The sequence below is a fragment of the Entelurus aequoreus genome, linkage group LG27 (genome assembly GCF_033978785.1).
Source record: "Entelurus aequoreus isolate RoL-2023_Sb linkage group LG27, RoL_Eaeq_v1.1, whole genome shotgun sequence".
NCBI classification, from domain to species: domain Eukaryota; kingdom Metazoa; phylum Chordata; class Actinopteri; order Syngnathiformes; family Syngnathidae; genus Entelurus; species Entelurus aequoreus.
In genome coordinates, this window is record NC_084757.1 from 17,874,810 (window position 1) to 17,889,315 (window position 14,506).

The 14,506-nt window shown below is 42.7% G+C and overlaps 1 protein-coding gene across 14 annotated transcripts in view; it reads left to right on the top strand.

The window, feature by feature from the left end:
* ncanb (neurocan b) overlaps nucleotides 1–14,506 on the top strand; it is a 567,283-nt gene that overhangs the window by 166,564 nt on the left and 386,213 nt on the right. The window contains exon 1 of one of the 14 annotated variants that reach the window (XM_062039083.1): nucleotides 11,708–11,798. The exons of 12 other annotated variants lie outside the window; for them this stretch is intronic. The gene's annotated coding sequence lies outside the window, so the exon portion shown is untranslated. Of the gene's footprint in view, nucleotides 1–11,707; nucleotides 11,799–14,506 lie in introns of those variants that run through there. One more of the 14 variants, XM_062039085.1, reaches the window with a different exon arrangement.

A 14,506-nucleotide genomic window follows, 5' to 3' on the forward strand; every position in this document is an offset into this window, starting at 1 on the left:
TGAGGACTTTGAATATGACCAATGTATGATTCTGTAACTACTTTGTATCGGATTGATACCCAAATTTGTGGTATCATCCAAAACTAATGTAAAGTATCAAACAACAGAAGAATAAGTGATTATTACATTTGAACAGAAGTTTAGATAGAACATGTTAAAAGAGAAAGTAAGCAGATATTAACAGGAAATGAACAATAGATTAATATGTCATTTTCTACCACTTGTCCATAATAATAGAATGATAAATGACACAATATGTAAATTAGGAGACTTTGTTTGTTTACTTACTACTAAAAGACAAGTTGTCTTGTATGTTCACTATTTTATTTAAGGACAAACTTGAGATATGAAACATATGTTTAATGTACCGTAAGGTTTTTTGTTAAAATAAAGCCAATAACGCAATTTTTTTTGGTCCCCTTTATTTAGAAAAGTACCAAAAAGTATCGAAATAATTTTGGTATCGGGACATCACTAGTTGGAATTCATTCTCCCACGCCTCAAACAGCATTCTTGACTGTGGACAGAATTATCATAGCATTCATGTGTTATGTCCCTCAAGTCCAGACTTTTTACAAGGACATCCACAAGGACTTGTTTTCAGTAGCCGCCCTGGTGAGTACATAAAATACAAAATGTCACATAATAAATAAATAATGACACTTTGTGTTTGTCGCAGTATAGATGCATTGGGATTGGAGCGCTGTCAATTACTGAGAGATGATCAAAGTGAGGCCTGATGCTGTCTGGCCTCTGTGTTCCTTCCTCTAGGGATGCTAGCAGCTGGAGGAAGGAAGAGGGGTGGGGAGTGTAATGGGGAGGTGGGTGTTGATGCTCGGCAGCGTCGACTTCACACGGAAGCTTTCTCCGCGCACACATGCACGGAATGCACATGGCTACACACGGAATGCTTACAAACGTGGTTAACCTCCAGTCCTCTCTCCACGGACCACATGTGTCACAGCTGTGAGATGCGAGAAGCTCAATCAGCGTAAACTTCAATCCGTCCCCCCCAGCCACCGGAGACCAGAAGGGCCCCCGGATTAATTCGGGGGGTTTTGTTTCCAGTTATTTGTTGCTGCCGTCTGACAACCGTCTGTTGAAATCCAATTATCAGGCTCATGTGTGCAGCTTACAAGATTGTGGCGACGACAAGGAGGGAAGGGAGGAGCAGGGCACGCTGAGATGGAGATAGGAGTACGTTAGGACTACGGACAATGTTTTGAAAGATTGAAGGACCACATTTGAATCCAAGACGCTATCAATCAATCAATCAAAGTTTGCTTACATAGCCCTTAATCACAGATGTCTCAAAGGGCTGCTATTTGGCTCTTTTAACATTTTGGGTTGCCGACCCCTGCTCTAGTACAATAGTTTTCAAAGTGTCACAGAATAGAATACAGCTGGGGCCTCTCCTACTCCCTGAAAAACAAATTTTGTGGTGCATATTTTTTTGCTCGCCCCAGACTACTTTGCCACCTCACTGCAGAAACTAAAAATCAATGTAACACGTGGCTTGGCATCGTCTTGCTGAAATAAGTAGGGGCGTCCATGATAATGTTGCTTGAATGGCAACATATTTTGCTCCAAAACCTGTATGTACCTTTCAGCATTAATGGTGCCTTCACAGATGTGTAAGTTACCCATGCCTTGGGCACTAATACACCCCCATACTATCACAGATGCTGGCTTTTCAACTTTGCGCCTATAACAATCCGGATGGTTTCCTCTTTGTTCCGGAGGAAACAACGTCCATAGTTTCCAAAAACAATTTGAAACGTAGACTCGTCAGACCACAGAACACTTTTCCACTTTGTATCAGTCCATCTTAGATGAGCTCGGGCCCAGCGAAGCCGGCGGCGTTTCTAGGTGTTGTTGATAAATGGCTTTGGCTTTGCATAGTAGAGTTTTAAATTGCACTTACAGATGCAGTGACAAACTGTAGTTACTGACAGTGGTTTTCTGAAGTGTTCCTGAGTCCATGTGGTGATATCCTTTACACACTGATGTCACTTTTTGATGCAGTACCGCCTGAGGAATCAAAGGTCACGGGCTTAGCCGCTTACGTGCAGTGATTTATGCAGATTCTCTCAACCTTTTGATGATGTTACGGACTGTAGATGGTGAAATCCCTAAATTCCTTGCAATAGCTGGTTGAGAAATGTTGTTCTTAAACTGTTGGACAATTTGCTCACGCATTTGTTCACAAAGTGGTGACGCTCGCCCCATCTTTGTTTGTGAATGACTGAGCATTTCATGGAAGCTGCTTTTATACCCAATCATGGCCATACTTGCCAACCCTCCAGATTTTCCCGGAAGACTCCCTAATTTCAGTGCCCCTCCCGAAAATCTCCCGGGGCGACCATTCTCCCGAATTTCTCCCGATTTCCACCAGGACAACAGTATTGGGGGCGTGCCTTAAAGGCACTGCCTTTAGCGTCCTCTACAACCTGTTGTCACGTCCGCTTTTCCTCCATACAAACAGCGTGCCGGCCCAGTCACATATATGCGGCTTTTACACACACCCAAGTGAAAGCAAGGCATACTTGATCAATAGCCATACACGTCACACTGAGGGTGGACGTATAAACAATTTTAACACTGTTACAAATATGCGCCACACTGTGAACCCACACCAAACAAGAATGACAAACAATTCGGGAGAACATCCGCACCGTAACACAACATAAACACAACAGAACACATTCCCAGAACCCCTTGCAGCACTAACTCTTCTGGGACTCTACAATATACACCCCCCCGCCCCCCCCACCCCCACCCCCCCCCCCCCCCCCACCCCCGCTACCACCAAACCCCGCCCCCCACATCCCCCCCATCTCAATACAATAGTTTTCAAAGTGTCACAGAATAGAATACAGCTGGGGCCTCTCCTACTCCCCGAAAAAATAATTTTGTGGTGCATATTTTTTTGCTCGCCCCAGACTACTTTACCACCTCACTGCAGAAACTAAAAATCAATTCATGTTTGCATGTTTAAAAGGGTGTTTATCTTTATTGTTGTCAAGCTGCAACTGCTTCTCTGAAGTCCTCAGCCACCGGAGGAGAAGACCGGTTTCTTAATGACATCTCAAACGGCCCTAAAATCATCTTGCTTTACGCGCCTCAAGTTCCGATTGATGAACCCTAAATAAGTGGTCCTACTCGGATGTGTTGAGCTCGTTGCCCCGTGTTTAGGGCCAGAGCAAGGCACCGGGTAACTAAGTAAATAAACCTTGGTGTTGGCAGGTCTCATAAATTGTGTTTCTCCCAAATGAGAGTGCCTGGGAATCGATACACCCTGGGGATCCCGGCCTGTCTCTGTCTCAGAGCGGTGCACATAGCAATAAAGGCAGTCTGCAGAGTATACCACCTTCCAGTCTCTCTGCTTCTGTCTCTTCCTTAATCTTGTTTTATTTTAACAAACGTGCTCCTACTTTCCCTCTCAGATTTCCATCACCTTCCTCACAGTAATCTTTTTTTTGTTTTGTTACCCATGCAGAGAGCTGCAGTGTTTATTGCATTCAATTACACCCCTCATTATTTGCACATTTTAATTAGTCTCACCACTGAATCCAGCAGGTGGTGCTGTGATGACAAAAAGCCTGCTACTTTTTCCTTACAAAATGGTGTAATGTGAACGTTTTCGGAAGGGATAAACTTGTTTGAACATTTCTGTGTTTTTGATTTTTTTGGACGGCATGTGCTTGTTTAACTTGGCAGTGACCACCCCACATTGCAAAGGAAACAACATAGTCATCTGAAATGGCATACAGTATGGTGTCTTTTTAAAATATCTCATATCGAACAATGATATAAATCAATTATGTAAATGTCAAATATTAGATAAGGGGTCATCTCATTGTTGATTGAGATCAACCAGTTTGTTTTGGGGATTTTACTGGTAACCATCACAAATATCGTTACTGTTATGGTAGTGATATTAGTAGAATTCAAACATGCATACAATTGCATTATGGTACATCACATATTTACAATTTCACATTTCAACATGTCCCAAAAGGAGTAGGTAGAAGGAATCCGTAATTAGTCCGAGACCTTTTCCGTTTCTCATCAATTTGCTTTCTTTGTTCAATCTGTAACACAAAACAACCAGTAAATAAATAAATCAAAGTTCATATTACAAAACCCAAAACCAGTGAAGTTGGCACGTTGTGTAAATCATACATAAAAACAGAATACAATGACAATCCTTTTCAACTTATATTCAATTAAATAAACTGCAAAGACAAGATATTCAATGTTCGAACTGAGAATTTTTTTTTGGCAAATAATCATTAACTGAGAATTTATTGGCAGCAACACGGTGCAAAAAAGTTGGGACAGGGGCATTTTTACCACTGTGTTACATGGCCTTTCCTTTTAACAACACTCCGTAAACATTTGGGAACTGAGGAGACCAATTTTTGAAGCTTTTCAGGTGGAATTCCTTCCCAGTCTTGCTTGATGTACATCGTAAGTTGTTCAACAGTCCGGGGTCTCCATTGTGGTATTTTGGGCTTCATATTGCGACACACATTTTCAATGGGAGACAGGTCTGGACTACAAGCAGGCCAGTCTAGTACCCGCACTCTTTTACTACGAAGCCAGACTGTTGTAACACGTGTCTTGGCATCGTTTTGATGAAATAAGCAAGGGTGTCCATGATAATGTTGCTTGAATGGCAACATATTTTGCTCCAAAACCTGTATGTACCTTTCAGCATTAATGGTGCCTTCACAGATGTGTAAGTTACCCATGCCTTGGGCACTAATACACCCCCATACCATCACAGATGCTGGCTTTTGAACTTTGCGCCTATAACAGTCCGGATGGTTTCCTCTTTGTTCCGGAGGACACAACGTCCGTAGTTTCCAAAAACAATTTGAAACGTAGACTCGTTAGACCACAGAACACTTTTCCACTTTGCATCAGTCCATCTTAGATGAGCTCGGGCCCAGCGAAGCCGGCGGCGTTTCTGGGTGTTGTTGATAAATGGCTTTGGCTTTGCATAGTAGAGTTTTAAATTGCACTTACAGATGCAGCGACAAACTGTAGTTACTGACAGTGGTTTTCTGAAGTGTTCCTGAGTCCATGTGGTGATATCCTTTACACACTGATGTCACTTTTTGATGCAGTACCGCCTGAGGAATCAAAGGTCACGGGCTTAGCCGCTTACGTGCAGTGATTTATGCAGATTCTCTGAACCTTTTGATGATGTTACGGACTGTAGATGGTGAAATCCCTAAATTCCTTACAATAGCTGGTTGAGAAATGATGTTCTTAAACTGCTGGACAATTTGCTCACGCATTTGTTCACAAAGTGGTGACCCTCGCCCCATCTTTGTTTGTGAATGACTGAGCATTTCATGGAAGCTGCTTTTATACCCAATCATGGCACCCACCTGTTCCTTTTAGCCTGTTCACCTGTGCGATGTTCCAAATAAGTGTTTGATGAGCATTCCTCAACTTTCTCAGTCTTTTTTGCCACTTGTGCCAGCTTTTTTGAAACATGTTGTAGGCATCAAATTCCAAATGAGCTAATATTTGCAAAAAATAACAAAGTTTTCCAGTTCGAACGTTGACTATCTTGTCTTTGCAGTCTATTCAATTGAATATAGGTTGAAAAGGATTAGCAAATCATTGTATTCTGTTTTTTATTTACGATTTACACAACGTGCCAACTTCACTGGTTTTGGGTTTTGTACATTTCTCCTCTTTTGTTGAGAAAACGTGTTCACAGTATGTTGTTATTTTTTGCGTGTGTATAATTCTAGCAGTTTGCAACAAATCACTGAATTTCAAGAATGTTGGTGTTTGAATGCTCTCTATAACTGACATTATGTATTATCCTAATTGACCTTGTGAAAACATAAAGGAAACACAAATGCATGATCACATTGCGTGCGGTGACCAATGAAAAGTGGTGTAATATTGGCAATGTTATTGTTATCTAATTAATATTTATTTCAAAAGTTGCATTGTTACGGTTTTTTACAGTGAAATGTGCTGTGTTATTATTGTTAAAAAGAATACACCGGTAACAATAGATTATTGCAAAGGAGATACACAATGTACTTTCCAACACAATATTAACGAGCGATAACAACACCCAATAAACACACAGAGCAGACTGTTAACCCTGAGCTAACAGAGCCAACTCCACTCTTACTCGCTGACGTCGACTAAGGCCTTGAGTTGGAAGGAATTTCCGCTTATTTTCCTTATATGCATCAGGAGGTTCGAAGACTTCTATGGGAATGAAACAACAAAGACTCAGATTTCCCTCGCCCGGACGCGGGTCACCGGGGCCCCCCTCTGGAGCCAGGCCCGGAGTTGGGGCACGATGGCGAGCGCCTGGTGGCCGGGCCTGTCCCCATGGGGCCCGGCCGGGCACAGCCCGAAGAGGCAACGTGGGTCACCCCTCCAATGGGTTCACCACTCATGGGAGGGGCCGTAGAGGTCGGGTGCATTGTGAGCTGGGCGGCAGCCGAAGGCAGGGCACTTGGCGGTCCGATCCTCGGCTACAGAAGCTAGCTCTTGGGACGTGGAACGTCACCTCGCTGGGGGGGAAGGAGCCTGAGCTAGTGCGCGAGGTAGAGAAGTTCCGGCTAGATATAGTCGGACTCACCTCGACGCACAGCAAGGGCTCTGGAACCAGTTCTCTCGAGAGGGGCTGGACTCTCTTCTACACTGGCGTTGCACGCAGTGAGAGGCGACGAGCTGGGGTGGCAATTTTTGTTTCCCCCCGGCTCAAAGCCTGCACGTTGGAGTTCAACCCGGTGGACGAGAGGGTAGCCTCCCTCCGCCTTCGGGTGGGGGGACGGGTCCTGACTGTTGTTTGTGCTTACGCACCAAACAGCAGTTCAGAGTACCCACCCTTTTTGGATGCGCTCGAGGGAGTACTGGAAAGTGCTCCCCCGGGTGATTCCCTTGTCCTACTGGGTGACTTCAACGCTCATGTTGGTAACGACAGTGAAACCTGGAGAGGCGTGATTGGGAAGAATGGCCGCCCGGATCTGAACCCGAGTGGTGTTTTGTTTTTGGACTTTTGTGCTCGTCACAGATTGTCCTTAACGAACACCATGTTCAAACATAAGGGTGTCCATATGTGCACTTGGCACCAGGACACCCTAGGCCGCAGTTCCATGATCGACTTTGTAGTTGTGTCATCAGATTTGCGGCCTCATGTTTTGGACACTCGGGTGAAGAGAGGGGCGGAGCTTTCTACCGATCACCACCTGGTGGTGAGTTGGCTGCGATGGTGGGGGAGGATGCCGGACAGACCTGGCAGGCCCAAACGCATTGTGAGGGTCTGCTGGGAACGTCTGGCAGAGTCTCCTGTCAGAGAGAGTTTCAATTCCCACCTCCGGAAGAACTTTGAACATGTCACGAGGGAGGTGCTGGACATTGAGTCCGAGTGGACCATGTTCCGCGCCTCTATTGTCGAGGCGGCTGATTGGAGCTGTGGCCGCAAGGTAGTTGGTGCCTGTCGTGGCAGTAATCCTAGAACCCGTTGGTGGACACCGGCGGTGAGGGATGCCGTCAAGCTGAAGAAGGAGTCCTATCGGGTTCTTTTGGCTCATAGGACTCCGGAGGCAGCGGACAGGTACCGACAGGCCAAGCGGTGTGCGGCTTCGGCGGTCGCGGAAGCAAAAACTCGAACATGGGAGGAGTTTGGAGAAACCATGGAAAACGACTTCCGGACGGCTTCGAAGCGATTCTGGACCACCATCCGCCGCCTCAGGAGGGTGAAGCAGTGCACTGTCAACACCGTGTATGGTGCGGATGGTGTTCTGCTGACCTCGACTGCGGATGTTGTGGATTGGTGGAGGCAATACTTCGAAGACCTCCTCAATCCCACCAACACGTCTTCCTATGAGGAAGCAGTGCCTGGGGAATCTGTGGTGGGCTCTCCTATTTCTGGGGCTGAGGTTGCTGAGGTAGTTAAAAAGCTCCTCGGTGGCAAGGCCCCGGGGGTGGATGAGATCCGCCCGGAGTTCCTTAAGGCTCTGGATGCTGTGGGGCTGTCTTGGTTGACAAGACTCTGCAGCATCGCATGGACATCGGGGGCGGTACCTCTGGATTGGCAGACCGGGGTGGTGGTTCCTCTCTTTAAGAAGGGGAACCGGAGGGTGTGTTCCAACTATCGTGGGATCACACTCCTCAGCCTTCCCGGTAAGGTTTATTCGGGTGTACTGGAGAGGAGGCTACGCTGGATAGTCGAACCTCGGATTCAGGAGGAACAGTGTGGTTTTCGTCCTGGTCGTGGAACTGTGGACCAGCTCTATACTCTCGGCAGGATCCTTGAGGGTGCATGGGAGTTTGCCCAACCAGTCTACATGTGCTTTGTGGACTTGGAGAAGGCATTCGACCGTGTCCCTCGGGAGGTCCTGTGGGGAGTGCTCAGAAAGTATGGGGTATCGGACTGTCTGATTGTGGCGGTCCGCTCCTTGTACGATCAGTGTCAGAGCTTGGTCCGCATTGCCGGCAGTAAGTCGGACACGTTTCCTGTGAAGGTTGGACTCCGCCAAGGCTGCCCTTTGTCACTGATTCTGTTCATAACTTTTATGGACAGAATTTCATAAAACTATTGATAAAGGTGAAGCTATAACACTGAAATGCCCTCAGGAAGAGGTGCTTTAAGACATGGCTAGCTAGCTAGCTAGCGGCTAACGTCCATCCGCGGTCCGCAGTGTTTTAGCTACTTCTAAATCACTAATCCTCGCCTCCATGGGGACAAATAAAATATGATTCTTACAAGTATCTCACTACACACCGTAGCTCACCGGCGTCACAATGTAAACAAATGCCATTGGTGGATCTACACCTGGCATCCACTGTAATGATACCAAGTACAGGAGCGTTTTACGTCGATAATTTTTTTTCATCATGTTTATAAAATGACACAATATGTTACTGCATATGTCAGCAGCTAAATTAGGAGCCTTTGTTTGTTTACTTACTAAAAAAAAGACAAGTTGTCTTGTATGTTCACTATTTTATTTAAGGACAAACTTGCAATAAGAAACATATGTTTAATGTACCGTAAGATTTTTTGTTAAAATAAAGCCAATGATGCAATTTTTTGTGGTCCCCTATGCCGAAAAGTACCGAAAAGTATCCAAATAATTTTGGTACCGGTACCAAAATATTGCTATCGGGACAACACTCGTGTCAACCCTGTAATGAAACTGGTGTACAGCGGAACAGTATATCGTTTCTTCACCGAACTGAATTAACTAAATTTGCCAAAATCAAGAACATCAGTCCATCTTCATGTCGGTAACTTGGTGGTCCAGACAGATGCTTCTTTCTGCCAGCTGCTGACTGTGATTGTGACGAGATGCAGATTAATTTAACTGCGCATCAAAGTAGCAGATTATGTCGCCGCTGGGCCTTACTGAAGCTTTTGCACATACACACTCACACATCCTTACGCACGTGCTTCCCGGCGAACAGTCTGATGCTGAGATTATTCAATGAGCAACATAAAATAGGATTGGAATTTCAAATGGGAAGAGAAGGATGTGCTGGAGAAGAAACTAGGGTATTTCTGATTTATATATGCAATTTTTAACATGCCATCAATCTCACTCTCCTTCAATCTGTCAGTCGTCCTCTTCTACCTTCCCTGGGAAAATATGATTACGCATCAAAACGTCAGGTATCCGTTCATGCTTTGTCACAAAATTCTAAAGAGGGCTGTCGACATAACACATGCATCAAGTAGGAACTGTATGTCCACCGTGAACGCATTTACATTGATTGCCTTGTTACAGTGGCACCTGTCTAATGGCGGAATATATCACGCGGCAATTATTTAAATATGAAGTGCGGCAAACAAAGCAAAGACTGACTTTAATAAGGGCTAAATGTAGACGGCTCCATGACAGGGTTAGATCATTTGAATATAGAGACTTGACTGAAGTTCTCTATGGAACCTTTATAGCAGACCTGGGCAAATAAAGGACCGTTGAGCTTTTCAACATTTTCCAACATTCCAACATTTTTTTTAGATCTTTAAGATGGAAACTGTAGCTGCCATTATGATGTGCAGTGACGTTTTTGAATGACCATAAGTCTTGAACTACAGAAAGTATTTCAATTAGACATGTCCGATAATGGCTTTTTTGCCGATATCCAATATTCCGATATTGTCCAACTCTTAATTACCGATTACGATATCAACCGATACCGATATATACAGTCGTGGAATTAACACATTATTATGCCTAATTTTGTTGTGATGCCCCGCTGGATGCATTAAACAATGTAACAAGGTTTTCCAAAATAAATCAACTCAAGTTACGGAAAAAAATGCCAACATGGCACTGCCATATTTATTATTGAAGTCACAAAGTGCATTATTTTTTTTAACATGCCTCAAAACAGCAGCTTGGAATTTGGGACATGCTCAAGGAGGTTGAGGTGGGCGGGGCTTGGGGGGGTTTGAGGTGTGTGTGTGTGTGTGTGGGGGGGGGGGGGGGGTAGCGGGGGTGTGTATTGTAGCGTACCGGAAGAGTTAGTGCTGCAAGGGGTTCTGGGTATTTGTTCTGTTGTGTTTATGTTGTGTTACGGTGCGGATGTTCTCCCGAAAATGTGTTTGTCATTCTTGTTTGGTGTGGGTTCACAGTGTGGCCCTATTTGTAACAGTGTTGAAGTTGTTATTTCCGTCACCCTCAGTGTGACCTGTATGGCTGTTGACCAAGTATTGCATTCACTTGTGTGTGTGAAACGCCGTAGAAATTATGTGATTGGGCCGGCACGCAAAGGCAGTGCCTTTAAGATTTATTGGCGTTCTGTACTTTTCCCTACGTCCCTGTACACAGCGGCGTCTTAAAAAGTAATAAATCTTACTTTTTGAAACCGATACCGATAATTTTGAAACCGATACTGATAATTTCCGATATTACATTTCAAAGCATTTATCGGCTGATAATATCGGCAGTCCGATATTATCGGAAAGCTCTAATTTTAATGGTTGGAATCTGCGCTTTTGCATGATATACTAGTTACTATGGTAATCTAAATAGTTACTATGGTAAACTAATTAGTCAGTATGGTGATCTGTGTCACAGCAGCTCAGACGAGGCACCAAGCAGTGTGGGTGGGGAGCGTTTCCACAGAGTGTTTCCACAGAGTGTTTCCAGAGCGGCCAGCCTGAAATGCGGGTGTCAGGGACAGACGCGGAGATTTTTACAACAAAGTTCTAAAGCTTAGTGATATATCAAATATCTAAGATTGTAGGTGGGTTTTTTTTTTTACCCTTCGGGTTCATATTTCACTGTGTTTGTTGCATTTTTGTTGCGTTTCGCTTGATTGTAAAATATGTGGATCAAGAAGGTTGTAAGTTGTCAATATTCAGTGTTTTATCGTTCATAGTTAATATTGTAAATCCCACATTCTTTATTTTCAGGTACATTCTGGGTGTCTCGTTCAGTAAAACAAAATAAAATTCCCTTCCGATTTTTCAGGCGGTCTGTCATAAAGTTTTTAGCATTCAATCAGACATTATTGTGAGGTTTTTTATTAGCACACTGTGGAGTTAAAAACACAGAAGTGTCAGTCCAGTGTCAATCCATGCCCTACATGGTGGAAAACGACATGGTCAAAACCATTGAGAACTACAATTCCCAGAATGCCAAGGGAAAATGGCCAACAAATTACTGATTGAAGGCACCTGAGATGGAATGGAGGTTCAGTCAGATTCATTCACCAAACAAGCTGCATGCAAGGAAGAACAGCAAGCAGCCACAACCGCAAGATCTACTCTACAAGTTTCTGCAAACACACCAATGGTCGGTGAATATGCTTGTTCATTTGATGACGATCGAAATGCTTACTTAGATATGCTTAACTTGTACCTGCAAGCTTCTTAATTTGCTTACTCAACTATCTTAATTTGTTTGTTTGAACTGCTGGGTTCAAGTTAAACCACTGCGTTTCACTTTGAGCATTGATTGCATACTGTGTTTGACCAGTTAAAAGCAAGTTGTTTAAAGTTTAAAGCACACGCAAATGGGTTAAGCTTAAGTTAAAATGGCAAATGGTTAAAGTTAAAAGGGTTTAAAGGTAAAAGTACAAAAGATTAATGCAAAGTTAAAGGATACATTCATGTTTGTTTAACTCTTGCTAAAAGTTAAGCTTGAATTTAGAATGTTAAAAGTTTAAAAGACTTCGAGAAAAGAGACGATCTACAATCCCGTAGCCATTCTTGTAGTTTCTGTATTCCCTTTAATTACTCTAATTGTTGAATGGATTTAGTTCAGTTAATTTAACCTGCTTGTTCCATTCAATTTATTTAAGTTAATTATATAATTAATTTAAAATGGTTAACTAATTTGCAGTTCATTTACATGCATTTAATTTAAAATGTCTATATTCATTTTGACAAGCAATATGTTTGTTTAAATTAGAGATGTCGATAATATCGGGCTGCTGATATTATCGGCCGATAAATGCTTTAAAATGTAATAGCGGAAATTATCGGTATCTGTTTCAAAAAGTAAAATGTATGACTTTTTAAAACGCCGCTGTGTACATGGACGTAGGGAGAAGTACAGAGCGCCAATAAACCTTAAAGGCACTGCCTTTGCGTGCCGGCCCAATCATATGATGCCTACAGCTTTTAACACACACAAGTGAATGCCAGGCATACTTGGTCAACAGCCATACAGGTCACACTGAGGGTGACCGTATAAACAACTTTAACACTGTTACAAATATGCGCCACACTGTGAACCCACACCAAACAAGAATGACAAACACATTTCGGGAGAACATCCGCACCGTAACACAACATAAACACAACAGAACAAATACCCAGAACCCCTTGCAGCACTAACTCTTCCGGGACGCTACAATATACACCCCCCGCTACCCCCTACCCCGCCCACCTCAACCTCGTCATGCTCTCTCGGGGAGAGCATGTCCCGAATTCCAAGCTGCTGTTTTGAGGCATGTTAAAAAAATAATGCACTTTGTGACTTCAATAATAAATATGGCAGTGCCATGTTGGCATTTTTTTCCATAACTTGAGTTGATTTATTTTGGAAAACCTTGTTACATTGTTTAATGCGTCCAGCGGGGCATCACAACAAAATTAGGCATAATAATGTGTTAATTCTACGACTGTCTATATCGGTATCGGTTGATATCGGAATCGGTAATTAAGAGTTGGACAATATCGGAATATCGGATATAATCATTATTTAAAAGTAGAAAGTTTAAAACATTATTCAGAGGTTTAAAAGCATTTGTAAAACATTGTTTGAAAATACCTGTGTAATTACATTGTTAGCATCTCTGTTTCTGTTTTTTGAAGGTTTTACAACCTGATTAATTGTAGATCAACTAAAATGAAACCAACAATGCTTCAAGTTGGAAAATACAAAGTTCATCAATTGGAAATCATGAGTTGTCCGTGGGTCCTTTTTGGAGTAGAAGAGTGAAACTTAACACACACACACACACACACACATTTTCTGTACTGTGTGTGTGTTTGTGAGTGTGTCAACCTGAGACACATTTTTTTCTCTAGATTTGGCCCCTCAAGTCAAAATAATTGCACAGGCCTACTTTATAGGCACACTTAATATAGAGTTATAGCCAGATGTTTATATAAACTCATTGAAACTTATGAAATGCAGCTGGTATTTTCTAGTTGCCAGCGTTAAAGGGGTAAAAAACAACTTTTCTTACCTATTGATTCCTGATATCTGCTGTTGTGTGTTTGGGATCGTCATAAGTTTGGTGGAGGCATTGCAGAGATATTTATAAACATAGCTTACCTTCCTTCATACTTGAGCTAAACAATCCATTTTGGAATTTTCTCCATCTACGTTTTTCCAATTGACATCAGCGGATATCTCCATATATGATTGACTGCAGTTAATAGGCTATCCTTAATATTTTTTTGTTGGATTGACCAATACTCAGAACCTGATATGATATTGATATTGGATTATATCGGTAAGCATCTTAAAATCTCCGATATCAGCACTCCATACAAACACGTTTACTTGTGCAAAGCTGGACAGCTAAACCGCTATATGTCCTCCAAGGTTGACCTACTTGTATTTTAGTGCAGTCATTTACACAAGTTAAACATGGTACTAGGAGCTAGCAGCTACACAACAGCTAGGCACACAATAGCACACAGGCTAGACCAGGGGTCACCAACCTTTTTGAAACCAAGGGCTACTTCTTGGGTACTGATTAATGCGAAGGGCTACCAGTTAGATACACACTTAAATAAATTGCCAGAAGTAGCCAATTTGCTCAATTTACCTTTAACTCTGTTATTATTAATAATTAATGATATTTATCTTTGTGGAAACACTGATCATCTTAATGATTTCTCACAATAAATATATATAGAAACAGATAAATATCAATATGCAACACTTTATTTTTATATTTTCTCTAAGTGCACATTTTTCAAATTGAACATTTTCAAATGATCACTTCTAAGACAGTCTTGTGAAATCACAATATCCCATTTTAA